At 38.6% G+C, this 9,191-nt stretch overlaps 1 long non-coding RNA gene across 1 annotated transcript; it reads right to left on the reverse strand.

The window, feature by feature from the left end:
* Nucleotides 1-3,843: 3,843 nt before the first annotated feature.
* LOC149919145 (uncharacterized) lies at nt 3,844-8,976 on the reverse strand. Its single transcript, XR_016464471.1, has 3 exons — nt 8,209-8,976; nt 5,052-5,087; nt 3,844-3,930 (listed from the first exon to the last, which is right to left on the reverse strand). It is a non-coding gene; the product is annotated as an uncharacterized LOC149919145 (long non-coding RNA).
* Between the last annotated feature and the right edge of the window lie 215 nt (nt 8,977-9,191).

The following is a 9,191-nucleotide window of genomic DNA, read 5'->3' on the forward strand; positions in this document are numbered from 1 at the left end:
GTAACTGGTGTACCCTTCTACACTTATACCAGGGAATTTTATTACTTTCCTTCTTTGCTTATAAAGAAGAACACAACCCACAAAAAAATTCAACAGAGTGTTAGAAGGTACAGTCTTATAAGAAAAAAAAAAACAACAACAACAAAGACAGAAAAATAAAAGTAACCAACCAACCAAAAAAACCTTTGATCATCTGGAGGTTTAGATTTTATTTTCAAAACAAAATATTAATTCTGCTTAAATACACCTTTTTAATATTAATATTAAAATTTTAACACAAACCTCATTTATATTTCAACTTAATACTTGTATTAAGTTATGGTTTACAAAATGTTAACAGTACAGATGTCTCGATATTAAAATAAATTTGTTGTGCAGTGCAAAAATGACTAGGACAAGGTTGTCTAAATTGTAGCTGAATATACTATGTAGATAGGAGCAACAAGTTGCTGTCTCTTCTTCCCCCCAAATAGGTATTAAATATTTGATAGCCTTACATGCTCACTGCAGTTGGAAGTCAGCTCTACAGCCATCATGCACTTGCCCCAGGAGTGGCTTGAGTAGCTTATCCCTTCAGTTTCAGCACTTAACATCTGCCTTGTGGAGTGAGTGGTAATGATGTCACACCCAAGTTGGTTAAAAAATACCAAAGAAGCAGGATTTATAGGTGGGGCAGTGTTTTCAATGACCTCTTGTTTCTGTATGGCTACTTCTGTATGCACAGATGAGATATTAGAGGTGATGCATTTTTCTTCCAGTTTCTTGATTCTTCATCTACTTCTGTGCACAGAGACTGAACACTTGGTGCTAAATGGACATTGTGGTATCACACATAGTGCAGTCTAAATTCTGTCAGTGCTGAGCATTTGAAATACACTGAAATCTAAAGACTGTGTTTTGTTTGCACTTCTGAAGATTAAGACAACAATTCTCAAAACTAGAAAGGGATCTCTGTCTTTTATTAAGTGGCATCATTTAGTGGCATCCCAGCACATGATGACACATCACAGTGTTGTGTTCTTGAGGGTTATTAGTAAGTCTGCATTGTAACTGCAAATACAAATGAGCACCTGACAGGTAACTATAAATTAAATAGATGGATGCAAATGACCAAACACATTTTAATGAGCTTTGCTGTCAATCATAAATTGTGTAAGCACAGAAAAAAAACCTACCATGCTGTACAGCTAATAGGCACATATGCAGTTATGATTCAAACCACTGCATATATTTGGCCATGGTATTCTAAAGTGGAATGTAGTGCAGAGTAGTGTAGGTGTAGAACAGAAGGAAATGGAAGCTCCATTCGGTTCCAGTACAAGCACAGAAGATATCTTAAAAATGAAAAGGTTTGCACTTCCCAAACTCTCTGTGTATTTTCAGCTATTCAAAGTTATATGTATGTTTCAGCCTGAGTCTTTTCATTTCAATTTATCTCATTCTAAGATGAAAATTTTTGAATGGAAACTCAAAAGGAGAGACTACTCAAAGCTGTGTGAGTCATGCATTCGGCTCGCTCAGGCTTTGAGGATAAGAATACCAGCCTTAGGTATCTGTAGTTCTTGATATCCAGCCAAGAAGAGCAATAATCAGACGTAAAATCTGTTGCAAAATCTTGAGTTTGAAAGATTAGGGAGAGCTATGAAAAGCAAATATGAAATGGGATGGCTGAGCTCCATTGTCCCTGCTTCATGCACTACTGTGCAAAAGGTATCTCAGCCTTACAAACCATCGTGCTGACTGGGGAAACTACAGACCTTAAGGCTCGGAAAGTTTTGGCTTCACATGGAACAAAAGTCAGTTTTAGTTCTTTAACAAGAAGAACTATGGTTCCTGTAGCCTTTTCTTTTCCCCCAGCCCTTTGAAGTCTTGGACTTGCAGGGTGTGCAGGATAAAGAACTGCTGAGGAATAGTGAGCTTTGGGCTGCTGCAAACAAAGCAATCTATCTGTGCCTACTTTTTGAGATGGATTACCCTTTGTAGCAGCATCTTTCCCCTGCTCTTTTCCGTAGCACCATTTAAATATTAGCATAGATATAAGTGTTTATCTTTTCAGTGCCCTTTTTAATGAGGAGCAATTAGTAATTGCATGTTACCTATTTGAAAGTCTGCAGTGCGCCTGCCAATGCTACCTGTTTTATCTTACTGTAGGAGCATAATTCTCCTCAAGGAACTGGAAATGCTAGGGAGAAACATATTAAATACATTCACTTCACTTTCTCTTTCAAAATAATTTCTTGCTGGGAGAGACTGAAGTGGTGGGGTCACAGCCTTGGCTAAGCAAATTATATGGGCTTCTGGATTTCTCTGAAGTCCCAAGATGCTGAAGAAGTATCATTCCTACTTCAAAAGTTGGTTATTTTTAGTGAGCAGCGAGTCTTTTATCAGCAAAAGAATGTTCCTAGCACTCACAGGCTGAGCTCATATCTGCATTAAAACACGTTTTTCTTCAGCCATTGGATACTCAAGAAATGAGAAAAGTGATTTGCTGTAAGAAAAATAGTCGCTTCCTTCAGCCCTCTGTGATGGATCACTTGAGAACCACACTTGGATGAGTTTGCAGTGTAGTGTCTATATCTGACAGCTAAAAAAATCAGCTGGGTGACAGCATCTCAAAGCATGCACAAGTCAGTGGCGGCTCCTGCATTGTTTTCCTTGTTTCATATACAGCGTAACACTGAGTTATACTGTACAGAGAGCCAGTATATAAATATATCTATATCACCAGGCAGGAGAAAGCCTGAGTCCAAGAATGTGCAACTCTGGAAGGTCTGTGTGGCCCTAAGGGACGTGCAAGAGAACAGGATCTTTCTGGAACCTAACTGGGATTCCTCCCACCTCACTTAGTTCTCTTCAGAGTTTGTACTGCCCCCAGACAGAGTGAGTCTGGAACTCCCTTGAGATCATGTTTCCACAGAATAGGGAAGTTTTGGTGGAAAGCCCCCTTCTAATGGCTTTTCAGCAAGGGTTTTTCTCTCCATACAGATCCTATGTTACTCTTTGCCTCACAGCTCTTTCTTTCAGTGTTCAGATGTGTGGCACTGGTCACCAGGCTCCTTTGTCTTTACTGATGCAGGTCTGCATAGATATGACATATAATAAGAAAGTAAAATTACCATCGCAGTGTCTGTATTTTTATTACTACAACATTCTCGACATCAAGGTCCTGCTCAAAATATTAATACAGCAAAGCAACAAGGATTTTCTAAAGCCAGTATTACTTTGATTTTTTAAAGATAGACTCCTAGCACTATAAAGTATATTGGATTTTCTCCTTTATGGTTTAATGATTTGCTGTTATGACAGACTTAATCAATCCGATGAGTCCATGTTCAATGTTCTGGCAAACATAATCAGCTCTGGGGTGTTTTCTTACTCCCCAGAGGCGCATTGCTTCTGTGTTTATTTCATTCTGATGTTTTATCTGGAACGCATATTTCTTTTTCTTGAAGAAAAGTGCACAGTTGTGAGGCATGCAGGGAAAGCCATGTGTTTAATTTACTGAGTATGAAATGATCTTTTTACTTAGGGAGTGAATGGAAAAGGTTATAGAACAAAAGGTTCAGCCAGCAATTGGGTGCACAAGTTAAAGGGAGGCAAGAGAGAAACATTGATCATATAAAAGTCATGGGGCAGATTTAAAGGCACTTTGTAGCAATAAGAGAGACTGTTACAGATTCCAAGACAAATCCTGTGTCTCATTTCTAAAAATGTTCTACACAATGTCCATTTGTTTGAGTCCAAGATTAAGATCTACTTTCCATAACTCATTTTGTTCTTCTGAATCTTCATTTTCTGTTCTTTAATGTTACTTTTCTGCCAGATTACTGTGGAGCCTTTGAAGTTCAGGAAGATGGTCTGTTTCAAGCGTTACTCCCATGCAGAGTTCCAGGATGTGCTGCTGGTCTTTGGGGGAAGCAGCTCATGATACTGTGAAAACAGAAGTAAGCACATGGAGCAGTAGAACTACTGCTTCTGTTCCTCAGGAAGTGCAGTTCAGAGCCTATTGTATGGAGTGGTGTGTAGGCAAGAAAAGTTTCAAGTGATGCTGTAACAACTGCTGCTTTGTACCAGTAGCTTCACTTCATTGCCAGCCCCTGCTCACACTCATGCATGCTGTGCAAAAGGGCCCAGCTGCAGCAACAAAGTGAAACGTGCAGGCTATTGGAGTGTCCAGTGTAACACTGAATACTTTGTGCATCAGCATAGTTGAGACTGAGAGCTCTGTTTAAATGTTTTGCTTTGGCAGCACACTTAATAACACTTTAGTGCTAGGTGGGACATGATTATTTGTTCTGTAATGGAGTAAGTGACGTTAATTGTGTTAAAGTACATGGCTTTAACAAACATTATATCTTAACTAACTACAACAGGTCTTAAATCTTGCAAGTATGCAAATGGAGACATGACTTATTTGCATCCTTTTGACAGACTACTCAATAGAAATCCAAACTGGAGGGCTTAGGATGTCCTTCTGGAGTTCTATGGCCTTTCAACTCAGTCAGTGCAGACTAGTTAGGATTGTATTACTTTTATTTTACATTTTTCCACTGGTTAAAAACGGAGTAAATTGTAGCTGGTGAAAATGTGTTGTTGGACATGGAGAGGGTATTTCTTAGTTTGATTAGACTTGGATGTTAATAGTCAGTTTCATTTTTACTATGGGACAGTTTTCTGTGAAATCTCTCAAGATTAGCAGTGGGATTTTCTGTCTCCCTGATGATTCTGAAGTCCCCTGTGAATAAAAACAGTGTGAGCAGTCCACAGCTTCCTCTGATAACAGATGAATCTCACTGGCTGTGCCCCACATAGCCAAAGAGCAAATTTCCCTGGATGCCACACCAGTACTGAAATTAATCATGTCTGTGTTATACAAGTTCCCTGTATTTTTTGTCACTTTCTTACTTTGCATTTCATAAAGACTAAGCTTCATGACCTTCGAGCTGTAGCTTTCAGAGACATGACACGCTAACTGAGCTCTGTAAGTGGTTCTCTGCTTTCAGGGTGGTTTGCATGACACTGATGGTGTAATTTTAAACTACAATACCTACCTTGTTCATCTTGGTTGTAGCACGCATTTCTGTTACCTATTTGTATTGGATAAAAGAAAAGAAAAAAATAATTTCCTGGTTTTTTTTGTTGTTTTTTTGTGGGTTTTTTGGAGTTTTTTTTGTTTTGTTTTGTACTGGGCATTTAACTTAACTGGTACCAATTGCATCAACCTTACTTTTGCACTACATAACTTTGTAAACTGGGAAATTCCTCAACACGTGTAGTGTGGGTTTTGTACTTTCCTTTGCCATACCTAGTGGTTGTAGTCCCAGGTAGCATTTTTGCCTGGATGAAATCTGTCTGATCCAACATGGACTGAGCTAGGTCTCGTTTTGGCCAAAACCACCTCCAATGGCTTTGTTTCCCTATCTATAAGATGAGGATAAAGCACTGGCCTGCTTCTAAAAGTTATTTCAGATTTACAGAAGTGAACAACATGTTCTTTACCAGTAGCATTTAGTAAGTGTTGCACCTCTGGAGCTTGGATAAAGGTGAAAATGTTTTCCCTGTGCTCATTTGTTCTTCTGAAATATCTACCTGCTTTGTATTTATTTTTAGAAGAGAGCATGGATTTTGAGGTTCAACAAAGCACTTCCTTCCTGCCCTTGAGAACAGCTGTCTGATTTCGATGACCCTTTAAGGCACCAAGCTGTCCCAAATACAGAAGAGTTTCTTGCATGACTCATCCTGGAATCTCAGCTCCCAGGAATATGCACTGGGGAGTGAACTGTAAGGTAAGTACGTTTTGCCACTTCTGACCCCATTTCTCGCTGAGGCTGAGGACATGTCTTAGATTCTACCTTTATTATGCTGAAGAACAGAGTACTCCATGTACCTCGTTCACAGACCAGTTTGGGAGAATTAGAAAATGGCCTGCTGTGTATGCATCAATTGCTCTGTGAGAAATGCCTGTGTCCAGCTGAGTGAAGCAGTTAGCCTTGAAAACACTGGGTGCTGTGTGCCTTGCCTTAGCTGTGCAGAGGTACAGTCTGCTGGTTTAGCCCTGAGGCCGTCCTCTTGCAGCTGTGGTCAAAATGAAAAGGGCAAGTTTTCTGAAGTGGAAAAGCCCTTTCTTAGTAAAATAAAAGTAGAGAACAATTTTTTTTTTTTTTTTATTACTATTAACTATATTAATATAAATGTAAATGAAGAAAAACATTTAGAAATATATAGAAATATATGAGATGAAATCTACATAGTTGGTAGAATCTGAAGAGTTATTATTGCTGTGAGGGGTCTTTTCCTGTAAATTTTCAAAGACAAACAACTTTTACAGAGGCAATTTGTTTGAATAAAACCATTTTTAGAATAAATGCTATAACAAATATTGGCTATTACTACAGAAATGAAGAACTTGGTAGTAAACTGAAATTAAGAAGAAATTGAGTTTCTCCTCCATCAAATAACCTGACTTTAATGGTAATGAAACCCTGACATACAGACGCAAAAAAAAGGCAGAATAGATGAAGAATAAAAACTTAGAGAAAAATATTGAGTGTTAAAGAAAAAAATGACACTGAAGTGGATAAAAGAGCCCAAGGTTTTGCATAATCACTGCTGAAGTTGCTCCTTCAGAGACTAAGCTGTATTCCAGTTGTACGCAGAGATATTCATTCTGAGAAAAACACTTTAGGACTGGCAAAGTACCTCTACTCTGCAGACAGACTGAATGTGACATATGTGATTTGGAGTGGCTTTATCTCATGTTTCCAGGAGGTCACTTGCTGGAGGACAGCATGTGTTTGTTTTCACCTCAGTGTAACTGATGCAAAGATGCAGCTTATCGATCTCCTCCCATGTTTCTCTCTGTGTGGTCTCTGGTGTAGCCCAGGTGCTGTATGGAATAGCCAGCAGGTGCTGACTGCTAGGGAGGCTGTGAAACAGACTTCCACAGACTCCTTCACAAAGGGCTGACCTTCACCTGGCTGAACAGCACTATCTCAGGTTTTGTTTGGAACGTCTCCAGCACTTGTGAAAACTGTTGTTGACTTTGTGTGTCATCATAGCCAAGATATTTGCTTTCATCATTGATTCTCTTTGTGTATTTCAGCATGTGTTGTCTTGTACACACACTGGAAATTATCCTTTCTTCTTACTATAACAACAGTTTCTCCAGAATTCTGCTAGTATCTCTTTCATACTTGAGGAAGAGGACAGACCTACATTAGTGTGACAAGAGACAAATGGCAAAAGAAGAATGGGACTTTATCACTTAGTTTTTGCTCTGATACTTTTTCAGTCTACCTCACTGTATACACGTGTATGTGCCTTTAAAGATATCTCACGTTGGTGTCTGAGAGTATCAACACTTGTACAGTCCTATGGAGATGTAAATATGTGAATACACTGCCTTTGAGTTGTGACCCTTCAACAGACATTAAACTAGAGTGCATCTGTAGGAAGAAGGGTATGAGTACAAACATATTTCCAATGAAGTTCTTCCATTTACACATACATTATTCATTCTTGTGAACTCTTCTTTGCTATTCTTGTTCTTAACCGCCCCTCAGCCACAACTGGCACACAGTTTTGTTCACATGACAGAGTACTTGGAGCCACTCTGTCAATAGGCTCTACATGTTTTCCAAATTCTTCTCACTGTTTAGTGATGATGTTAAGGAAGCGTTCTGTGCCAATTCTGTGATGACTGCAGGACATTATCTGCCTACAAGTAGATGAGCAAACAACACGAGGTGCAGGAGCTGGACAAGCCTCAGCTGGAGAAGAGGATAAGTATGAGTTATATTTGGCCAGGAATTGGGTTTTAATGTCAGGGGATACAGTGAACTTTGCATGCCTGAGGAAAAATCAAGAACAACAACTTGTTTTGGCACATACGATTGGAGGGCAGGATCCAAGTCATGGAAATCAGATGCTGTTTGTATTAGAATTTCAGGTAGAAGGAGAAGTTGGAAAAATTACATGTAAATAGGACTGAACATACTTTGCCATATGACCAAAAGGCAAAAGTGTTAAGCTAGGATTGTAAATTTTGAAAGCAAAACTAAGCAAAAGACTGATGTACCCAGAGAGGTTTCTCCACTGAGAAATATGACATATCTGACATGTGAAATATCTGACAGCGTTTCAAATTTTGTTCTCATTACTCTGAAAGCATAATGACAGCACCGTTACAAACCAGAAATTCCAACATACCTTGTCACAGCTTCTGTTGAAGATCTGTGGAGAAAAAAAAAAATCCTTATTCACATTGAATTCAGTCTCACATCCACTGAAGTCAGTATAAACATGACAGTTTATCGTGTCTCTAGTATCTTAAATGTATCCTCAATATTTCTTTTTTGATCTTCATCTTTCTATTGAACTTTTTAACTTTGGAAACACTGGAAGGCTTCCTCACTAATCACATTACAAGATAAACTGTAAGAAACAATCCCAAAGAAGCTGATTGAACAGCTCCTTAAATCTTTTCCAAAGCTGATTTATACTTTTGGATACCAGTCCTGTCTCTTGTTGATATATTTTGTGTGCAAGATGCAGGCCTGTTTGATAAATGTGGGTCCTGAAAAGAAAATTGTACTTTAAACTATGTATGCTTAAAAGCTGAACTGTAAGACCACGGTAAGATGTAATGGAAGAGTGATTGTCCCACTGTCATCCCACAGTGCGTGCTATGAAGGGACTTCTACCAAAGCACCTGGTGACACCTCTGTCCATCTGAGGAAGGCTACAGGCCTAGCCAGACTTTGGGTATGCTTCCAACAGATATTGTCATGTTCTTTATTTTTCCCCACGACTTAGTGTGTCCTGTGAAGATTCCCCTTTCACGATTACAAAAATGTGCATCTGGTAAACACATTTTCACTTGAGAAGGTGAGATGTCAGTATTTACATTTTATTCCAGTTACTTCTTCAGTTTTCAAACTCATATAAAATATGAATAAACTAATTAAGCTCCAGAAGGAAAACTATTAGCTGTAGTTTTACTACATAAAATACTTTCTTATACTTTTTAACTATCAAATTTTGATTCATTGTGGCTTCATGAAGTGACAATCTCCCATACAAGCATGAAATCTACAAACATATCTGTATGTCTGTGTAGATCACAGTCTAGAAATGGTTATAGACTTCAATTGCAGCTCTGTGTGGGAAGCTGTTATTGAAAGAATTTCCTT

The sequence above is a fragment of the Phasianus colchicus genome, chromosome 2 (assembly GCF_987193195.1).
Source record: "Phasianus colchicus chromosome 2, bPhaCol1.hap1.1, whole genome shotgun sequence".
Taxonomy (NCBI): domain Eukaryota; kingdom Metazoa; phylum Chordata; class Aves; order Galliformes; family Phasianidae; genus Phasianus; species Phasianus colchicus.